This window comes from Cuculus canorus, chromosome 23, assembly GCF_017976375.1.
Source record: "Cuculus canorus isolate bCucCan1 chromosome 23, bCucCan1.pri, whole genome shotgun sequence".
Lineage (NCBI taxonomy): Eukaryota > Metazoa > Chordata > Aves > Cuculiformes > Cuculidae > Cuculus > Cuculus canorus.
In genome coordinates this window covers 3,188,656-3,211,033 of record NC_071423.1, presented here as the reverse complement: position 1 = coordinate 3,211,033, position 22,378 = coordinate 3,188,656, and the positions used below count along the sequence as shown (strand labels likewise).

At 51.1% G+C, this 22,378-nt stretch overlaps 1 protein-coding gene across 7 annotated transcripts in view; it reads left to right on the top strand.

Annotated features, from left to right (window-relative positions):
- Positions 1-22,378, top strand: part of OPCML (opioid binding protein/cell adhesion molecule like) — a 381,075-nt gene that overhangs the window by 242,963 nt on the left and 115,734 nt on the right. The gene's annotated exons all lie outside the window — the stretch shown is intronic.

Sequence of the window (22,378 nt, the reverse complement as noted above, 5' to 3'; positions counted from 1 at the left end):
GCAGGGGCACTGGGACCAGCACTAATGGATTGAAGTGAGCGGCTCACCAGCCACAGGGGTGCCCTGGGATTTCCCTTTTGAATCTTATTTACATTCGGACTAACAATAGCTCCCAAGCTCGGCTATAAATAATTTCTAGGAAAGAGTTGTCTAATTAAATGTACAGCAGCAAAGAAAGTACTTTTAACCACGAGGCTGGTGTCCTAATGAACGTAATCACTGGATGGGGACAGCTTAGGAAACAGAACTTGACATTTCCCTACGGAGGCAGAGAGATGGAGGGGAAACATACTTGGGGAGAATTCCCAATCAATATTTAATTGCGTAGCATGTAGTCTGCCGTAGTATTTTTGAAAAATAAAAATTAAAGCCCTGCAGAAACCAGAGAACCTTTAAAGCAGATTTGAGGAGGGAGAGCCTCGTCTGGTTTTTGGGTTTTTTTTTACAACTGTCTGGGGAGAGAGCAACATCTAACTGCCCCTGTGGGCATGCAAATTGTTCTGTAGTTGGCAAAAGGCAGGCTTTGATGGTATGGATTTACAGTTTCCTCCGTCCGCCGGTCTTCTTCCTCTCCTAGTGCCTTATTTTTGTGGTCTGTAAGCAGGGAATACAGAAATTCTACAGATCTCCAACTATAACATGCAGCCGGAAAGCATTTTGAGAGCAAAAAAGTGAAGTTACCCCTGAGCAGCCCTGTGCCAAAGTGGTGTGAGGCCAAAAGGCGGTGGGATTGGGTGCTGGGCAGGAGCTGCCTGCTGCACAGTGATGGACAGGTAGGTCCAGGTGGAGCTTGAGATAGAAGAGAAGCTTTTTGGCAGGACCTGATGCTGAACGGGGAGGGTTGGGCTGCGCGTGGGAGTAGGCAGTGGTGTCAGTGCCTGAGAGTGGTCCTTTGCAGGGTGGACCCGTGTTTAATAAGACGATGTGTCCCCATCTCTGTGAAGTGTCACACCAAGTGAGCTGTTGGGAAAAAGCCTATGAGTAAAGGCATCTAGGGACTGTCCTACTGGCTGGACCCCTTCCATGGTGGAGCACCTTCCCACTGAGGACAGGCTGAGAGAGTTGGGCGTGTTCAGCCTGGAGAAGAGAAGGCTCCAAGGAGATCTTGTACCGACCATCCAGTACCTGAAGGGGCTACAAGAAAGCTGGGGAGGGACTATTTATAAAGGCTTGCGGTGATAGGATGAGGGGCAATGGGTTGGAGAGGGACAGATTTAGACTAGACAGTAGGAAGAATTTCTTCAGCATGAGAGTGGTGAGACATTGGCCCAGGTTGCCCAGGGACGCTGTGGCTGCCCCATCCCTGGAGGCGTTCAAGGGCACGTTGGATGGGCCTCGGGCAACCTGTTCCCGTGGGATGTCCCTGCACATGGCAGCGGGGTGAGAACTGAATGATATTTAAGGTCCTTTCCAATCCTAACTGTTCTGTGATTCTACCTGGAGAGCAGCACTGTGGTTGGGACAGTGAGTATCCTACAATGTGCATGTTAGTAAGTAAGGAATGATGGAGAAGTAGCCATGGTTGGTGCCTATTTGGTTTAAAATGGACTTAAAATCTATTTCTAGGGGTAAAATATCACAGGGCAGCTCACTGGCAGCCTCTGTGTATTGACTTACACTCTGCAGAGTGTTTGGACTTCCCAAGACGCTTGGACACAAAACTAGGGAGCCAACTGGTATAAATGAACGCCTCTCAAGTTGGAGCGGAGATACTGGGTTACATCAGTGGATCGATAGTATCCTCCAGCAGGAAGGATTTGGCAGTGGCAACCCCCAGTTTGGGGTGGTGGCCCCGGCAGGGCGATGCAGCAGCCTAACAGCGGTGGGATGCTGGCGTCGTTTCTGCCTCTTGCAGCTCAGACTGTGCTGCCAGCCCTTGCTCCATCCCCAGAGAATACGCTCCGGCTCCGCTGCGATTAATCTAATCGGCCACTGGATGTCAATGTTGCCTCATCCAATTACAAGTGGGAAAGTACTGGGTCTTCAGAAAGGAGGAAAAAAATGCCGCTGTCAGAAGAGAAGAGGTTGGATGTTGTTTTCTTCTGCGAAGTTGGCTATTAAGCAGTGTAGGGCCATGTACGAAGGTACCAAGGAGGAAACAGTCATTGCTCTTGTTTTGCTCAGCCAGGGAGAGGGATTTGATCCAGCCTGTGTAAAGACCAAACCATAATTTGGGACAAAAAGCCTTAGCAGAATGAAAAGCTGAATACAAAAACCTGTCTCCTTTGTCGAGGCACCGCTCGGTGCATGCCGAGATGTTGTTGGTTGGCATCAGGCCCTTCTGTGATGTTCAGGAGGACGGTGATGCATCTCCCACGGAGCTGGGTGGAAGGAAGGGTTGAGGACTAGTCAGAAAATACAGCTGTAGAAGGGGAGGGTTCTCAGCAGCGTGCAAAAGCAGAACTGGATTTACACACTGCAGTTTGGTCTTCTCCCCATTATCCATCTTCCAGCCGGTCGCGGGAAAGCTTAGACAGCAGCTGCATCCTGCCAAGATTCATGATCAAGAACGCCTCTTCCACCACCTCCTCCCTCCCTTTGACAAATATTTTAAATCCAGTTGCTGGTTTGGGAAGCAGGTGCGGCAGCTGCCCGCTCCAGCCTATCTCCATGCCCAGATGGAGCATCTCTTGGGAGGAGCCCAAGTCCTTGGGAAACTGAGAACTCTGACTTTTGGTGCAGATCTATAGGTATGGCTCTGATGGGATGAGTAAGGATGGGTTGAGATGCCTCTTAGTGTTCTTCTGTGTGCCCTAAATGCTCCTAAATGACGTGAAAACATTTAATATAGACCTCCCCGCAATGAAGACCTGGGGTTGCAGAAGCCGTGCGTGCCCTTTGGTTGGGTAGTAGGTCCCTGGCAGCAAGATCTAGGGTCTAGTGAGGGCTTCTTGCCCTCACATCCACCTCTGCAGCATTTAAAGGCAGGACATTGCTCCCCTCAGCTCTCAGGCTCCTCCCTTTCTTTCCTAGCAGGAAAATGGAGTTGTGGTTTCCATCCTGTTGGAATAATTCGCCCCCCCCCTTTCACGTGGGGTTCATTTGGGCATGTTAATATCTCAAATTTAATGATAAGTCTAATGGAATTCATTTATAAGATAAATAAGATGTTATTAGTACATTAGTAGCAAAAAATATGCAAGGACACTGCTAATCTAAGGTGAAAATGCCTTCCTGAGTGAAATTTAATTAGCAGATTGTATTCTATTAGTGACTTTTATGGGGACTTCATGAAAATGAATACAAATATGATCCAGGCAGCCTCTTCTCTGAAGTGAGAGCCTCGCTAACTTACCCACCCTCTCCTTACCACGCTGCTGCCAATAAAAGAGAGCACTGCTGTGTGTCCTATCCTCTTGCCAGAAGAGGGCTTTCTGGAGGTAGAATGACCACCGGTGGTCACCTTGCAGCTTAGGGTTGTGGGTGAAAGGTAGGGTGTCACATTAGTTGGGTGTGCTCACAGCAAGTGAAATGGGATGGGAGAGCCAGAAAAGTCCTGGGTGTTCCCTCTGCTTCCATGATATGAGCAGAAATGGGTCTGGAGATCAGGCTGAGGGAGTTGGGGTTGTTCAGCCTGGAGAAGAGAAGGTTCCAGGGAGACCTTAGAGCAGCTTCCAGTGCTGAAAGGGGCTCCAGGAAAGCTGGGGAGGGGCTCTGGATCAGGGAGCACAGGGAGAGGATGAGGGGGAACGGTTTTCAGCTGAAAGAGGGGAGATGGAGACGAGATCTTAGGAAGAAATGTTTTCCTGTTAAAGGTGGGGAGGCCCTGGCCCAGGTTGGCCAGAGCAGTGGTGGCTGCCCCATCCCTGGAGGGGTTCCAGGCCAGGTTGGATGGGGCTTGGAGCCCCTGATCCAGTGGGAGGTGTCCCACTGGGTGGAACTTGTTGGTGATCTTTAAGGCCGTTTCCAACTCAACCCATTCCACAATTCTATGATCTCCTTGGACCTTTGAATTTTCTCCCTAGCCAGATGTCCTGCAGTGGTCAGCACTGGCAGCAGAGGATGCCACGTCCTGCAAAGGTTCCATCACAGAGATTCAGCATCGGGCTGCCATGTGCTGGCAGACCTCTGTGTTCCTGCAAGCCTGGTAGCACACGGTAGCTGCAGGGGAATGGATCCCATCCAAGAACATCATACATCTTTTAAAAGACTTATGGTCCCCTAGCAAGCCAGAGGGTGTTGTGCAGCTGTTACTGCCAGGCCGTGCTGGAGCCACACGCTGTAGAGATGTGCTGGTGTCCCTTTTCCTCCTGGCTCGCCTGTCAGAGCTGGCGCTCAAGAACTCCCATGTGAAGGAGCTGTGGAGGTGACACTGATGGGTCTTGTTAGGTTTTGTGCTAAACCCCAGCACTTGGTGTGTTTTTGGAGCTGGAAAGCGTTCTCCTGGGCTGCATATGGTTTCAGGACCTTACAGATGACTTAGCAAGGTGGAACAGATTTTCCCTTCCTAAGAAAAGGAATAAAAGGCAGCGCTGTTCTCCATCTGTCTTGAGAAGACTGACTTGCACACCCTGCTTTGGCAGTAGCTGTCGCTGTAGCATACCCTCTTCCACCCCATCCAGGATCTTCTGGTCCCAGTCCGTGCGCGGCTATAGGAGATCTCCCTCGGTGATGCTGCCAGCTCCTTGTTCTCAGGACCAAATCCAGGGTGAGATTCTGCCTCAGCCAAAACCTGTAGCCAAATTGGCGTTGACTCTGGGGTGACTCTGGGGAGATCTGGACTCTGTGAAACAGTCTTCGATTGCAAAGTGCTTACGAGGGTGTTGGAGCTCCTGAGGAGCAGAGAGAGGTTTTGTGCACTGAGAAGGAGCATCAGAGCAGTCACCTTTCCCGTAGCAGACCTGTCCCATCCCTTGTACTTGTGCGGAATGAATCCAGTGACGCCTGCCAAGCTTTTGAGGCTGGAGGACAGTCCATCAGTTGTCTCTGCCAATGTAGGAGGCATCTGGTGGTGGTTTGAAAGACCATTCCCTCCCATCTGTGGATGCAGAATCCAGCTCTTGCCGATTTCTTTGCTGAACAGAGGCAGAAAAGCGAAGCAAATGCATGGGGAGTCATTATTCTTGCAGATGATCCTCACAATTCAATAGAGGTAATTAGGAGAATGATGGAGGAAATTAGCACTTTCTACGGGTTTATTAATATTAATAAAATGATTCCACAGTTAAAAATAATAATAATAATAATATTAATACAATAAATACAGAACTGCAGAAGCGCTCTGCTCAGCTACAAAACACCAGCCTGGTGCAGGCAGGGATCAACCAGTAGCTTAAATTAGTCTTCAGAGACGGGGTTTTTGCCCTCTCTCAAGATGGTATCACAGAAGTCGGAACAGATTGAGGCGTATCTGGGCTCATTTCTTGTTTCCCACTTCTGTCTTCCCTATTAGCAAGAAGAGCTGAAGCTCAGCAGATGCTTAAGACATTGCAAAATTGAGCGGCTTGTCTTTAGTGTGCCAAGGGGTTTGAAAATAGGATGTTTTCTGAGCACTTCCAGCACTGAAAGGGGCTCCAGGAACGCTGGGGAGCGGCTCTTGATCCAGGCGGGCAGGGGTAGGATAAGGGGCAATGGTTTTCAGTTGAAAGAGGGGAGATTGAGATGAGATCTTAGGAAGAAATGTTTTGCTGTGAGGGTGGGGAGGCCCTGGCCCAGGGTGCCCAGAGCAGTGGTGGCTGCCCCATCCCTGGAGGGGTTCCAGGCCAGGTTGGATGGGGCTTGGAGCCCCTGATCCAGTGGGAGGTGTCCCTGCCCATGGCAGGGGTGGAACTGGTTGTGCTTTAAGGTCTCTTCCAACTCAAACCATTCTATGTTTCCATGATCTGCCTCTGATACTTGTGGTCCACCTACTTCTTCACCTGCTTTCTCTGTAGCTGTCCTAGCAAGAAAAACATTCCCACATCTCCAGTTGCCAGAGGTTTGGTGTGATGTGGTTTCCTGGGTCTGCCATGAAGACCCATTTCCAGGTTGTCCTCTCCATTGCGTTTTCCATTCCTTCCTGTATCGATCACGGCAGAGGATGCGGAGCAGTGCCACGCGTGTGGCCTTGGGAGAGTTGTTCACTCCCCGTGCCGCTGGCGTGCACGAAATGCTGGAGTATCCAGAGGAGGTTATTTGCAGATGGTGAGGCGGCGATCAAATTAAAGACGGCGCAGAGTGTTATTAATGAAAATACACGACAAATGTATTTAAGCATGTAAAAATTTAATTAGAATTTTTATTATTTAAGTATTGCTAAAAGTGCTTACTGAAGCCCTCTGCTTTCTTTTGAGATCAAGGCTTTTTCAGTCTCTTACATGCTAAGAGGGGGATTTGGGGTAAGGAAGGGAATTATTGGTACCAAGTGGCTTCTGCAGAGGGCAGCGGGACTCTTTCCTTGCATCTTGGATAGAGGATTAGCCCTGGCTGTACCCATGGTAATACCTGGCCACACTGGATTCTTTCAGGAAGGCACAAATGGGATTTTGAGGTCATCAATGCAATTCTTTGCTGACTAGAAGGAACATTGGGAGGGATTGTGCTTTAAGGATTGGTGGAGGGTGGCAACAGGCTGCCAGCAGTGCCAGGAAGAGCAGGAAAGACCCCGGATGGACTGACTTGCATCTCTTCGTTCATCCATTGGAGATGCGTGCATCTAGACCACTTACTGGAGGAGCAAAGAAAAGGTGCTCCGAGGTCCCAAGCAGCGAGCGCTATGCCCTTTCCTCCTCAGCACACCTAGCAACCCATGCGAGGGGCACCAAGGAAGAAGCTCTGTTTGTTTTCCCTCTGTGGGGAGCTGTGAATGTGCTGGTAACAGCTTTTTCCTCGCTGACCTGATTGCACTTGCACTACTGAGATAAAGATGCCAGTCTGGTGGGTGGTGCCGATTCCCAGAGCGTTCTCCATCCGTCTTTATTTAAATGGGGAAAGATCAGAGCGGTTGAACCCATTGCTTTAATGATAGATTCCATTATATTAAACCATAATTGCAAAAAAAAAAAATCAGTTTCTATAATTAAAAGAAAACCTCACAGCTAGACACGGTGGCTTTCTGGTGGTGCTTTATGTATCATCTCCATCGCTGGGGATTCTCACATCCTACCTGATCTGTGTTGCATGTGGGTGGCCAGAGCTCCCAAGGCTTCATCTCTGGGATCGGGAGCTGGATGGGTTTCCCTCTCCCATCCGCTCGTGTCTCAGGAGCCATGCCCAGGGCCGTATATCCTGCGCTGAAGTGGCAGAACCGGCCAGAAGAGACGAATATTTCCATTCCAGAGGAATTTGCAGGGCTGGCAGTTTTGAGGTTGGGAGAGGAAAGCGACACTATCTCCCAACTTGTAAATTAAGCAGATCTGGTCGGGAACTGTCACCGCAGGAGAAGAAATATGAAACCTCTGGGGTCGCGTATGCCGAGTAATTTTTCTGACTGTAACTCTACTTAAAAGTAAGGATATGATGAAAATGCTTAGAGCATTTTAAATGGACCTAGCAGAGATCTGATTCAGCTCCAGTGAAGTCTGTACAGACTTTATTGAGTGTTGGCTCACTCTGAATTCGTTAACACCGGTTTGGTGCGTGGATGAGAAATAAATTGGTTCCTACTCCTTGTTAACCAAAAATAGAAGACGGAAAAGCAGTAATCTTTTCATTTTGGTGGGTTGCGATGCAGAAGAGCAAGGAGGTTGGTCACATCGAGGCGAGACTCCAGGGTGCTGAGCCAGGGTGCAAGTGGGCTCCACACCAGCTCAGGATGGGTCAAGTCTTCGAGTGATGGAAACCCCCCAGAGGTGAAGCTGACCTTGAAAGGCATAAGGATATTTGTGTCTCAGGCTCCCTACCAGAACACAAACTGGCCGTGTGAGAGATTATGGGATAAGGCTCATCTTAAGGAGCTTTAAGAGAAAAAGGAGAACAGGAACTTCATAAAAGCTCAGACTGTAACCCAACATGAACCTCCCCATGGGAGGAAATCAAGACAACTCCAGCCCCAATTTTGCTGCCCAGTCTTTGCCTCTCTTCTTTAAAGCGGCTGAGCTGGTTGTGCCTGGCTTCTCCCCGGCACAGCGCAAAGCGAGCCCGGTGAAGCCTTGCAGAAAAGCCCTTTGAAATCAGCTGTGACCCTGAAGCTGTCACTCTGTGGTACCTTGTATTCCAGGAGATGCTGAGTGCAGAGGGTTCATTCGGGAGAGGTGAATCATGACCTCTTCCTGGCATGCAAGGATGGGGAACGGATGTATTGTCCTTCCTAATTCTGCAGAGACCCTGCACGGCTCCCCTCTGCTCCCAGCCCTTCTTTGTCTCCCAAAGGGCAGGAGCTGAGAGTTGTCCCATCAGTGAGATGTTTTGAAGGCTTGTGTGTGTTGGCTGGTAGCGGGCGTGGGTGTAGGTGCAAAAAAGAGATTGTGAAGGTAAGGGCAGGCTCCTGGGCTCGCCGGGGTGATGGTGGACAGAGCGAGGGGTGTGTTGCTCCTCTGTGCTTCGCTTGTGAAGTTTGTGGAGACATTTGGGACACCACCAAATGCGGTGCTTCCGTCGTGTAGCGAGGGAGAAGGAAGGTTTTGGAGCTCACGTCCGTCTCTGTATGGTTATCTTCCACCTCCCTTAGCCACTCTCTCCAAAGTGGGATGTCTGGACCAGGAACATCATTTCAGGCAGCAAATGAAATTCCCGTGGTTTCATTCGGAGGGGGACAGACAGGGCAGGCTCTGCTCCATCGTGATGTGGTTCAGTGGAGAAAGATGTGCTGGGCTGGCCAGCTGGTCTCCTGAGACCCTCCTTCTGCTCTGGTATCTTGCATCCTATTTTTAAGCGCCCAGGTTGTGGACACAATAGGTGGATGCTGGGGAAGTTGCTGCTTTTCTGTTCTTTTTAGGAGTTTAGGGAATGTCCCAAAATATTGCCCCATGAGAAAATAATGAAGTTGGGTTTAGTGGCTGATTGAAGTCTGGGCAATATGTCTGCATGAAATGTAGCAGTGAGATATTTAGGGTTGTGTTGAGATGGGAGGAAATGGAAGGACGTGGATCTGTTGGAGTGAGTCCAGAGGAGGCCACGGAGATGATCCGAGGGCTGGAGCACCTCCTGCATGAGGACAGGCTGAGAGAGTTGGGGTTGTTCAGCCTGGAGAAGAGAAGGCTGCGGGGAGACCTTAGAGCAGCTTCCAGTGCTGAAAGCTGGGGAGGGGCTCTGGATCAGGAGGGGCAGGGATGGGACGAGGGGGAATGGTTTGAAGCTTAGAGGTGGGAGATTGAGATGAGATCTTAGGGAAGACGTGTTTTCCTGTGAGGGTGAGGAGGCCCTGGCCCAGGTTGCCCAGAGCAGTGGTGGCTGCCCCATCCCTGGAGGGGTTCCAGGCCAGGTTGGATGGGGCTTGGAGCCCCTGATCCAGTGGGAGGTGTCCCTGCCCATGGCAGGGGGTGGGACTGGATGGGCTTTGAGGTCCCTTCCAACCCAAACCTTTCCACGATTCTATAAAATTTGGATGGAAAAGAGAATTAAAGCCACCCCAGCCTTCCCTAACCTCCCCCCAGCTCCTTCCCCTGGATTTCAGTGGTGTGAGATCCTCACCCCATGCATAGGAAACAATACCTTGGAGGAGCCTTGGAGCCATTTGTTTCCCGTTTAATTGGCTAGCGGGGAGAAAATAACGAAGAGAAGTCATGCAGGGGAAGTTTTCATCAGTGCTGTTTTTGGCAACAGAGTCACAACATCCTAAATTTATTTATTTAATTGCATTATTATAAGTATAAATAAAAATAAATCCCAGAGAGCAGCCGGATCTATGCTTTGCATCTCTAAAATAGAACCATAAATGCCACGGAGCACTGGGGGAATGATTTATTAGCCTGTTATCGTGAGTGACTGGGATGCTTTCGATGGAGTCCTTGCTAATTTCTAACAGCTGCATTAAATCACAGATGCTATCAGCTATTATAAAATAATCACCCAGCGGTCTGCAAACCAGCACGAGCCCAGGGTCAGTGCTGGAGCCCTTCATTTGTTTCCCATCTCAGTCCCTCTGATTCCTGCGAGGATGGGAAATAAATAGGACTTGTAGCGGCCTCATTTTATCATCCAGGAGTTGACAATAAATAAAACCTCTATAAACCTTTTTCTAAAAGGGGTTTGGACTGGAATTTGCAACGAGAGGAAACCTTTTGTGCTTAAATATGGCTACGTGGTGTCAGGACTCCTGGGTCCTATTTCTTAGCTTTGGAAAAGAAAGTCTGTGTTTGCTGATTTATCAGGCAGACAGAGGATTTCAGGATTTTGGGGGCTGGAAAGAAGAGAGAAGGTCTGGTGGCGTTTAGGGATGTCTGTCTCAGCTCCTCCACATTTGCTTCTCGGTGCCGTTTCAGACAAGTCACTTAAATTTCCCTACAGCTTGACTGCCTTCCTCTCGTTTGACAAATAACGTGTGTGTTTACGTGGCTGAGCTCCGGAGGGGGTTAATACTTGGCCTGGAAATCTCTTTAGAAGTGCCAATTTGTAGCGACAGAGAAACAACAATGAATAGGAGAGCCTGCGAGGTCCAGAAGAAGTGAGCAAGCGGCTGCTTATCAGGCTGGTGGCTTGCAGAGCCAGCCGCGATAGCAGGGGTGGCTTTAAAGGGTGAAGGAGATGGGAGGGGAAACAAAACCCACACAAATAAATAAAACTCAAGCAGTTAGGGAGGAAAATGTCGCCCGTCTGCATAGCTTTCTTGACAGTTTTGCTTTATGTTACGACAGCTGCTTAACGTGACGAACGCCGGCTTTTAATAACCTACGTGAGGAGATGCAGGCTGGGCAGATGGGCGATGGAGCTCTCTAGTGATCTGAGCCCTGGGCTCGTCCTGACCACATCTACCCCAGGGAGAACATTTTGGAAGGGATGCCCACTGTTTTGGGAAGGGTATGTCCTCTTATTTGAATTATCAGGATAAAAGGGGCTTTGCCTTCAGTATGGTAGAAGGAGCCGCAGGGCTATTTGTAGGCGAAGGAGCATGCTCCTGGTGGCAGCCTAGGATGCTCCAAGGCCATGTGTCCATGGGGAATGGCACACCCTTGGCTTCCAGGATGGCTTTGGGCAGATCTCTCATTTCTCCGAACGCATTTGGATTCCTTTGTCTTTTCCTACCTTGTTATTCTCCCTGCAAAAAAAATGGGATAACGGGCTTTGCGGCTTGCAGGTTGTTTCCTTACTGCGGTATTGGAGATTGTCGGGTTGTCAGCAACCTGGAGACAGCAGGGATTGCTGACAGCGAGCAGAACTGAGTCAGTGCTGTGTACAGAAACCTTGCTCAGCCTTTGAAACTGCAGGCAAACCCTCCCCCAAGGTTACTCTCGCTCATAAAGCATGCCGAGTTCTGTTTGCTGCAAACCTAGATTTTAATCCCAGAATCCGGGCGGACTCAGGCTTTGAAGAGAATCGAGTTGGAGTCAGAAGTGGAAAGGCTCAGACCGCACTGGCTCTAAAAGAGGAATTCAAACTGACCGAGGAAGATGGAGATGTTCACATCCACACCCTGCCTTTGCTCCTTGCATATTTATCTCATTGTACCAATACCACTGGGAATAAATCAGCAGCGAGACGTGCACGGAGCAGTTTCACTGGTTCAGGTAGTATGGGACCTGCACTGGTGTTTACCCACGGCTCAAATCAAACTCTCAGGGAAGTTTTCCAAAGCCTACAGGAACTGAGATCCTTCCCTCACCTAATGTTTTTTTTTCCCCTTGCTTCAGCCTTTAGAAGCAAGAATTTTAAAGGTGGAAAAACATCATCTGCACTGGCCACAGAGGGGGAAGTCTGCAAATACAGAGAATTTTTATTTCTCCTGAGACTTGCAGCCCGTGGAGCCTGGGTAGTTCAGACAGGCTGAGAATAAGTGTTTAGACCTTTGCCTGCGTAACGCGCCTGCCAAACCTGCCCGGCAGCACCATGGTGGTGAGCACGCAGGAGCAAGGAGGGGGATTGAGGATGTTTTCCTCCCCAGTTCTGCAGGGACCTCGCTCCGCTCCTCTCTGTTCCCAGCTCCCCGGTCTCTGCCTTTTCCAGCAGGCAGCGCAGGCAGGAGCTGAGAGCGGTCATAGAATCGTTAAGGTTGGAAAGGACCTCTTAAGATTATGAGTGTGCGAGCGCACATTGCTGGCTTGTGTGGAGCTTCTCATCCCCCAGCACCCCAAGTCCTTCTCCTCAGAGCTGCTCTCAATCCATTCTCTTCCCAGCCTGTGTTTGTGCTTGGGATTGCCCCGACCCGGTCGCGTCTGCATTGCACGGGGATGGGTTTGCTGCCCATGGGGGATGCCTGGTCCTAGAGTCGTAGGATCATAGAATAGTTTGAGTTGAAGGGACTTTAAAGATCATCCAGTTCCAACCCCTCTGCCACGGGCAGGGACATCCCACTGGCTCAGGCTGCCCAAGGCCCATCCAACCTGGCTGTGAACACCTCCAGGGATGGGGCAGCCACAACTTCCCTGGGCAACCTGGGCCAGTGTCTCACCACTCTCATGGTGAAGAAATTCTTCCTAACGTCCAGTCTAAATCTGCCCCTCTCCAATTTATACCCATTGCCCCTCATCCTATCACCACAAGCGTTTATGAACAGCCCCTCTCCAGCTTTCCTGTAGCCCCTTCAGGTACTGGATGGTCACTATAAGATCTGCTCTGAGCCTTCTCCAGGCTGAACAACCCCAACTCTCTCAGCTTGTCCTCCTGTGGGAGGTCCTCCAGCCCTCTGATCATCCTTGTAGCCTCCTCTGGACCTGTTCCAACAGCTCTGTCTCCTTCTCGCGTTGAGGATTCCAGAACTGGACACAGTACTCCAGATGAGGTCTCCCAAGAGAGGAATAGAGGGGCAGAATCCCCTCCCTCCCTGCTGACCACGCTGCTTTGGATGCAGCCCAGGATTATGTTGGCTTTCTGGGCTGTGAGTGCACAAGGTCCTCCTGCATTCTGAGCGTGGCAGTCGGTTATGTCAGCCCAGCCAGGAACGTGACAGGCGCTTTTGTGTCATCCAGATGTGAAAAAAATCATTTCACACTCAGGAGAACGGCTGGGTAGGGTTTTCCTTTCTTTCACCTTCTGAACGTGCGCTGGGGGCAATGTTCCTAAGCCTCCCGGGGCAGCCAAGAGCATGATGCTTCCCTCTTCCAGCATCAAGCGTGGGTGGCACAACTGCACTCTGATCATTTCTACGTCTCTGTGTATTTTGTAAATAAGCCCAGAGGCTATGCGATGCCTTCATATTTAGAAATAGGATAAGCAGGGCTGCGTGCTATCTATTTATTTGTTCTCTTATTCATTCGGTTAGGAGCTCACAAAACACTTTGCAAGATCTATGAAATGCGCCTTGTAATGCTCCCAGGAGAGGGAAGAAATGTTCCTGCTCCACTTGGCAGGCAGGGTAAGCTGAGGGGCACGGAGCGGTTCGCTGCCTTGCCCGTGGTCCGGGTGAGACCGTGGCAGGCGCAGGAGTAAATCCCAGGTCTCGTTTTCCGTTTCTAGTTTGTAATGGCTGCTAAGACTCAAATGCACATTGCGTGCCCGGGCTCAGCAGTGCCGAGCCATCTGTGGTCAAGCTCCTCTTTTCTGGTGTTCCTTCTGCTCCTGCACTAATTTGGGAACACGATTGTGCCTCCACACCTTGTCCCAGTGAGAAGTCGTTAGGTGGTACATGATTGTGATTCTATTGATGGAGACACCACGTCAAAGCTAGCCTGGCTCCTTCGCTGCCAGAGCTCATTCCCATCTGCACATCTTTCTGTAACTCAGAGATGCCTTCAGGCCTGTCCATGCTCCTGGTCGCTTGGATCCTGGGGTGTCCGTTGCCCTCAGTTGGAGACCACCTCTCCCTTCTCTTTGCCTTTGTGGTTCAGGTTCAGCTTGTGGCACCTCAACATGTGCTGTGGCTCTTCCAAACTCAAATCTCTGCTTCCTGGCACTGAGTCAGGCTCATTCCTAGGGTTTGGGATGCTCGTGCGTGGTGGGAACCCAAGTGCGTGTATGGCCCTGGGCTTTCTCTAGGCTGGCAGATGATTTTGCAAAGGTGAACTTACTTGATAGACTTGTGCTTCTGCTCCCTTGGATGTGAGGCATGCATGCAGCTGGACAGAATGACTCTGTCCTTCTGTTTGCAGAAAAGCTATCTAGTTTTTTTGGGGCACCCCCAGCCCCCGGGACTGGGAAGATGGAGTGCGTGCAGTGTGCTCCATCAATACCTGCTGTTCAAGAGCAGCACCCTGACATCGGCTCCCATCCCTTGAACCTTCTTGGAGACTATTGGGGGGCCATTCGAGGTGGCACCAGGGGGAAATGGGGCTGTCACACTGCCGTGTGCCCGGCCGTGCTCTGAGCAGAGCCTGTGGGAGTGCGCAGCGCTGCTGCCCTGTTTACAGCAGCTCATCTGCCTCTGCTGTTAACCTAATTTCCCTCGCTTCCCTCTAACTAGGGCTTTTGGCCACAGGTGGATGGAAGAGTTCCCTTGTCTCCCGCAGTTCTAACAGTTCAGGGCAAGAAGGGGCATTTTGCAGCCTCAAACCTGCCCACCCTGCCTTTGGGTGGGACAGGGGCTCTGTGCCCAGCAGGCTGCCCTGTCCCCGTCCAGGGGGACCATCCCCAGCAGCCCTTGAGCTCCCCGTAACACACACCCAGGTACCTGTAACATGTTTGGGTTCTCCTGAGCAACCCCACTATGGAAAAACCCATGTGGTGGTGTTGAAGCAGACAGGCTTTTAATGGTTGCTCACTGTGCGAAGGAGGTTTGGCATCACCCTACACGTGGGCAAAGCCATGCAGAGATGGAGATGGGCTTCCTCCTTGCCCCTTCCCACAGGTGCTGTGCCTGAAGACACCTCTCTTTGCACCAGGGCTCCATCCACCCTGAGGAAGCTCAGCTGAAGGTACTCTCCCAGCTGCCCTTTCTTACTCTTTAATACTTTTCCTAATTGCTCCAATTCCCTCTGTTAAGAGCCGGTCTGATTTTTCCCTCTGCTACCCGGGGATGTATGGCCTCAAGTTGTGCCAGGGGAGGTTTAGATTGGGTATGGGGAATAAATATCTTTACTGAAAGAGTGATGTAGTACTGGCAGTGGGTGCCCCGGGCAGCGGTGGCGTCACTGTCCCTGGAGGGGTTCAAAAACTGTGTAGACGCAGCACTTCAGGACATGGTTTAGTGGGCACGGTGGGGTTGGGCTGATGGACTGGGTGATCTTAGAGGTCTTTTCCAACCATAACGATTTTATGATTCTATGAATGCTGCTTGACACCTATCGATTCCTTTCTGGTTGTTATTTAGAGGGAGATCGCTCCAGCCTTCAGCTTCTCGTGCGTGTCTCTTCTGATGGGGGTTCTGGATGAGACTGCCCTGTGGGCTGGTGGGATGCTGGCAGGTGCCGGGCTTGGGCTTGGAAGCTTTTTTTCTGGCAGAGAAGTGACAGTTTGTCTCCATTCCTTGGGGTTTTGTGTGGAGCGAGAGAGAAGCTGTGATGCAGAATGTCAGATGGAAAGTTCAGGAGCGCCTTGGGCTGTGCCACTGCCTCTCACTGGGCACCTCACTTACATCGGGCTTCGAGTGGCTTAATTGATTCTGTGATTCTATGTGAGGAATTTGGGAATGGGCTCCTGGAAGCATCTCTTTGACAGCTTCTGGCAGGGACCGTGTAGTGCGGTGGGTTTTTCATGGAGCTGTTTGGCGATTGGCTGGCAATTTCTTTTGCAAGACAATGTCCTCCATGAAGCAGGCTGAACTTGGGCGCGTTTTGATATGGAAATGTTTTGGCAATGAAGCAAAACGTTGCATGTCTGTATTCACCCCTCCCGGCCCCTTCCCTCGAGAGCTGGGTTTTAAGGGAAAGACCGCATGGGAGCTGAAAACTTGCCCAAATGCACTGAATACCAGCAGGAATGGCACGAAAAAAACCACCCCTCCTTGGCATTGCAAAGAAAATCTTAATGTTTTACTTGCCTTAGGAAAAGAAAGAATTGAATAAAACCAAAAAAAATCCTGGATCGTTGTCAGAAATACTGCTGGAAAATGAAATCCTCGCTTTTCAAGCTTTTTGGGGGATGTTGTGACGGCTCTGCGTGGTTCTGCTGTACCTGGGCGTCCCAGCCCCATCGAGGTTTGCTGGAGCAAGGGTGTTTGCAGAGGGTTCATTTTCTTTCTTTAATGTTTGGTGTCACGGGGGAGGCTGCTTTTAACTCGGCAAGGTGGGTTTCTTCAGAGCTGCCTCCTTTTTGGATTTCAGTTGTCAGGTTTACACACACTTTAAGCATGCCATATGTCTCTGGTTCAGCTGAGGATTTTAGCTGCATGCCGAGCATTAAGTGTCAAGTAATCCCATTGAAATCTTCAGCCATCGCTCTGGAGGTCTTCTTGAACCATGATCTGCCTCACCATGCTGGTGGCATGACCCCAGGCTGGGTTTTGTGTTCTTGGAAGGGTTTTATGGAAGCGGGAGTGGCAAAGAATGGGTTGAGAGTAGCGCTGAAGAGAAGGACTTGAGGTGTTGGTGGAGGAGAAGCTCAACGGGAGCTGGCAATGTGCACCTGCAGCCAACCAACCATGTCCTGGGCTGCATCCAGCAGGGAGAGAATGGAGATTCTGCTCCTCTGCTCGTGAGACCTTGAGTGGAGCCCTGTGTTAAGTTCTGGAGTCCTCGCACAGGAAGGACTTAGAGCTGTTGGAGCAAGTCCTGAGGAGGCCATGGAGATGATCCGAGGGCTGGAGCACCTCCTGTAGGAGGACAGGCTGAAAGAGTTGGGGTTGTTCAGCCTGGAGAAGAAAAGGCTCTGAGGAGACCTTAGAGCAGCTTCCAGTGCTGAAAGGGGCTCCAGGAAAGCTGAGGAGGGGCTCTGGATCAGGGAGTGCAGGGACAGGATGAGGGGAATGGTTTTCAGCTGAAAGAGGGGAGATGGAAATGAGATCTTAGGGAGAAATGTCTTGTTGTGAGGGTGGGGAGGCCCTGGCCCAGGTTGCCCAGAGCAGTGGTGGCTGCCCCATCCCTGGAGGGGTTCCAGGCCAGGTTGGATGGGGCTTGGAGCCCCTGATCCAGTGGGAGGTGTCCCTGCCCATGGCAGGAGGTGGCACTGGATGGACTTTGAGATCTCTTCCAACCCAAACCATTCCATGCTTCTATGGGGAGCATGAGTGCGTGCATTTAGGGCACGAGGATGGTGTCAGAGGGACACCTGGGCATCGACTGCTAAACCACACCAGCAGTTGGGTGTTAGCGAGAAGCGTGAGTCTCAGGTCTGTATTTTCTGCCCAGGCGAGCTCAAGCACCGCGATCAATTTGAAGAATAGGCTGTGCTTTTTTTCACAATTACCTCAGCAGTTTTTTGTTGTGGTTTTGTTTTGGTTTTTTCTTCCTCTTTTTTTTTTTTTTTTCTTTTTCGCTAAATCCATGCGATAAAATGCATTAAATGTAACAGCACGGAAAATAAAAGTTCAGTTTGCAGAGAGTGCTTGATTTAGTGTGAAGATAAAACAAGATAAAACAACTGGAAAAATTAAGTGGGATAAATAAATTGTAGCGGAGAGAAGCAGGGGTGACAGAGAGGCGAGAGCTGTGTCTGTGCCATCGGCTGGTCAATCCAGTTGTGAATGGCTTTGATCTTGGAAATGGGGTGATGCTTTGCTCTCCCCTTCTTCCCACATGCTGGTGGCTGCTCTGCTTTGTCCCAGGACTGCGAGATGCGGTTCTCCTTGTGGTGCAGCTTTGGATGGGGGTGTTCGTGCTCCTCCTGCCCGTTCGCGGTGCTGTCTGTGCGGGCTCTTGCTTTCGGGGGGAGGAAGGGATGAGAATATTCGACAGCGAACGGGGAAAAGCAAGAAGGAGGGCGTCGGCACGTGGGGGAAGAGGTGTCGGGATGGAGTGCCAAAAAACGCTGGGTAAAAATTAGCAGCTGCAAGTGTGCAAGAGAAAAGGTGGAGAAGAGAGGGGATAGAGACAGATGGAGAGAAGGAGGGAGAGAAAGAGGAGGTGGGAAAAAAAAAGGGAGGAGGGGATAATAGTGCAGAAAGATATTAGTTAAAAATCTTACAGCCCCGAGCCCAGACGCCATCTGTACGTAGCAGGATACCAACAAGACGCAGCGCTCCGTATTCACCGTGGAGGTGTTACAGGCATCGTGGCCACATAGCGTGGCCAAGATGTTCAAGATTAGAGATTTCACTTGCCCCGGGAGAGACGTGCCTTAAAAGAGCTCCATTTTCGGAAGCGATGAGCAGCTGTCTGCAAGGCGGGTCTCGGAGAGGAGCTGGTGGCCTTGAAAAAGCTTGTCTGGGGGTTCCAAAGGGAGGTCTGGAGAACTTCCACCAGTGCTGGAGGGCAGAACCCTGCGAGTAAGAATTAGCTCTTTGATTAACCAAGCCCATGTCCTCCAAGGACTGCTCTCCTCTACGGCTCTGCTGGGTTTTTGCTTTCCTGGGTGCAGCATTAACCCTTTCAGCTGCAAACACAGCTGAATGGCACAGAGACACCAAAATTCATCTCAGGAGAAGAACAAAAGAAAGCTATTTCCCGTTATCTTTGTCTTAAGATTTTGCTTTCTTTGCCTGCTGAGGACTATGCTTCCCCTTCAACGAGGACATGATGGTTTGTTCACCAAAAAAGAAGCTGCTGTCTTGGGATGAAGTGCACCTTGCTGGTGCAGCTGTGTCTGCGTTTCATAGCATTCCCCTGCCCAGGCAGGATGTTTGTGGGAAGGTTGTGAGCTGTGAATGGCTTTATCTTGTTTAAAAGGAGATAGAATTGCTCTTTGGAGCTCTTTTGGAAGAGGCAGTGTCCCAAAGGATGGTTATGAGTGGGGAGGTGAGACTCGCTGGTCCCGGTATCGGAGTATTCCCATTCCTCCCTGTAGCTCATCTGGTTGCCCCATCCTTGGAGGGGTTCCAGGCCAGGTTGGATGGGGCTTGGAGCCCCTGATCCAGTGGGAGGTGTCCCTGCCCATGGCAGGAGGTGGAACTGGATGGGCTTTGAGGTCCCTTCCAACCCAGAACAATTGTATGATCTCAAGCGAGCTGGATTTGCTCCTTGCTGCACAGAGAGCATCTCAACATACCCTGAGCTTTGTGGAGAATGGGAAAATAATGCGGGAGCAGCAGTGAGGCTGAAGAACGAGATCCAGGATGGTTTTCAGTAGGTCTCAGTGGCCGCAGGCTGCTCCCCAGCGTGGTGCCAGTGCAGCGCTGCCGCTGAGCTGGTCTGCAACCCTTGGGCTCCAATCCCTCACTAATTACTTCCAGGCCTGTACGCCTGACATTTGCAAGATCCTGATTAGAGCAAAGAGGGAGAAATCTCGAAGGGAGATGGAGGCCAAACTGCACCACTAATAAAAGCTGAGATTGACAATCGGCTGGGAGGCGAGAGGCGGGGAGGCGGAGGGACTCGTCCTTGCAGTCTCAGTTTCTTTTTGAGCCTCTGGGATGATGAGAGAAGGTCAGGGCTTGTTAATGTCACCATGAGGAGCAGGATCTGCCACTGCCATATGCCTGGGGCCCCCAGGGCATGTGCCAGCCTCTGAGTCCCTCTCAGCTAGGCGATATTTTTAGACGTGGACCTGAACTGAAGCCACCTGCATGAATACCCGGTACAACCTCAGGTCTGCAAACTGTCCAGGTATAAAAGTGGCTCTGCTTTTGCATCTGCTGGCTTTGTGCTTGCATCCAGATTTTGTAGCCACCTGGATTTCCAGTTCTTTTTCCCTTCTTTTTGCTTCATGTCCCAGCTTGTTTCTTCGTTTGGTGGCAATATGCTCGCTCAAGGGGTAGCGTTAACCGCAGCAGCGGGACTGGGAGGTATCTATGATGGAGTGATCCGTAAGACTGGGACAGGAGAGGCTGCTCTGGCTGCCTGCACCTGCTGCTGGATACCCAAGGCTGCCTCTACATTGATTGTAGTTGAGACATCCCTCCTGCGGTCCCCTTCGTAGCTGTGCCAGGCTTTTGGGTTTCTACCTAGTCAGGCAGGTTTCTGTAATGTAAATATATATAACCCTGCCTTTCCATCCCTCTCTTTCCTCTCCTTGATGCCCCATCTATGCTTACCTGTGTCCAGCTGACTGTAGTAGCCAGTTCAGCTACCTGTCTACCCATTTATGCCCTGACTTTACAGCTGTTTGTGTAGCCGCGTCTCTCCAGCCTCCTCAGAGGTTCTTTCTGAGGCAGACAGGATTTTTTTCTGCTTTAAATCTCCCCTTCCCTGAATTGCACTGGCTCTGGCGGGCTTTCTGCTGTGCACATTCTATGTCTACAGCTTCATATCCCAAGGGGTAAACACCATTTTACGGGCAGAGCTTTTGGTCCCTGCAGCATCCTCTACCCTGGAGCTTGTCCTGCTGCTGGATGAGGCTCAGCAGCAGCCAGGGGCGAGCTGTCTGCCTGGTGGGGAGCTGCAGCGGGTTTGTGCCGACTCTTTTCTGCTCCCTCCCTGCCAGCAGATACGCTTCTTCTGTGCCAGAGTGGGAGCACATTGGGACGGAGATGGAATGTCCTTCCTCCCCATCCTTCTCCCCCAGAGGATGCCCAACAGTGGCTACTTGGGGGATTAGGGATGGGGAAGGGAAGCAGCCAAACTGTGTGTTCAGGGTTAAGCCAACTTTTTGGCAGCTGAAGAGCTTTCTGATGGAAAACTCAGCCTCTCTTTTCTCAGTGCTTCTCTCGGCTCCTCGGCTGTCCTATTTATCCAAGCTGCAGTGAGCATCCCTCTGGTGCCTGCAGCCATCGCTGGTGCTGGGAGCCAGCACGCGTTTCTGCAGTGCTAGCCCACGGCTAGCGGTGTATTTAGCGTCACTCTGTCCCGCTGCCGTATACAATGGACCTGCTATGCTGAGAATTGGGCTGAAAAACCCTTGCAAAACCTCCTTAGCAGATTTAGCAGCCTTGTTTGAGTCCCAAAATAGCTAAAACACTTCCAGTGGTTGCTCTGCTCCTCCTCTAGCCTGGAAGGAGACAGGTTCCCCGTGGTATATTCAGTAGAAGAGGCAAATGCCTTTTGGAGGAAGGCAGCCAGCTGAAGTCCAGCCTGTCTTGCTCACGTGAGGAGCGTGAGGTTGGTTTTCTTCCATAGACAGATGTGTCTGGATGGTCACTGAGGTCTTGGTGCCTCTTTGAGGTGGTAAATCGTGGTCTCTGGGTGTCTCCAAAGGAGGAAATTTGTTGCTGATATCACCTGTTGTGACCGGTGGATTTAAAAGCCCTTCGGCTTTGTTTTGCAATGATCTCAGAGTCGGGGAATGGGGACAGCAGGGACAGGGCAGGGAGATCCTGTGGAGCTCTCTTTCAGCCTACGTGATCCTTCAGGGTAAATATGTAGTTACAGGATGCTGTTCCTTGCTGCCCTGCCTGCAGGCAGGCTCCTAGCCTTTCCCTGCTCCCTGCTGCCCTTGCACAGGCGAGAAAGCAGCCCCAGCCCTACATACAGTGAGGTGGGAGATGCGTCGACAGGTGGATGCAGAGGAAGATGCAGTGAGGGGCTTGGTTGGGCGAGGGAGACGGCATCCTTGGCTTCAAGACCCCACCGGCAGTGCTGCATGCAGCTCTGGGGACCTCAGTGCAGGAAAGATCCAGACCTGTTGGAGCTGGCCCAAAGGAAGAACAAAAAATTGCTCAGAGGAGTGGAACAGGTCTCCTGAGGCTGAAAGAGCTGAGGTTGTTCAGCCCGGAGAAGAAGAGGCTGTGGGAAGACCTTATTGCGGCCATTCGATACTTAAAGAAGACCTACAAGAATGATAGGGGCAGACTTTTAGCAGGGCTTTTTGCAATAGGACAAGGAATGATGGCTTTAAACTCAAAGAGGGGAGTTTTAGGCTAGGTATAAGAAGAATTTTTTGTGCCAAGGGTGGGAAGACCCTGGCCCAGGTTGCCCAGAGAGGTGGTGGCTGCTCCATCCCTGCGAACGTTCCAGGTCAGGTTGGATGGGGCTCTGAGCAACCTGATCCCGTGGGAGGTGTCCCTGCTCACTGCAGGGGGTTGGAACTGGATGGGCTTTAAGGTTGGAACTGGATGGGCTTCCAACCCAAACCATTCCATGATTCTGCGATCCTGCTGCTCTGGGTGGGGGTATTGCACAGTGAGTGTGAGGGTGGCTCCGATTTAAGTGTTCCTGAGCCTTGCTCCTGTCCTGCACCAGCTGGAGGGAGCACAAGGGTATGGGCATAGAATCATTCAATGGTTTGGGTTGGAAGGGACCTCAAAGACGATCCAGTTCGAACCCTGCCATGGGCAGCGTGCCTTGCGTGAGAAAAATCCCCTTTGCAGCCAGGGCTGAAATGGTTAAAGGGGGAGTGTGTGGGGGGTCCCTCTCTGTGCCAGCAGTGCGGTGCGGTGGGAGTTAAATGGGTGTCCTTCGCCCGGGTTGGCGTGTGAAGCGTGCTGGGGTGCTGGGTGCTGGGGGGGTGCGGGAGCCAAAGCAGC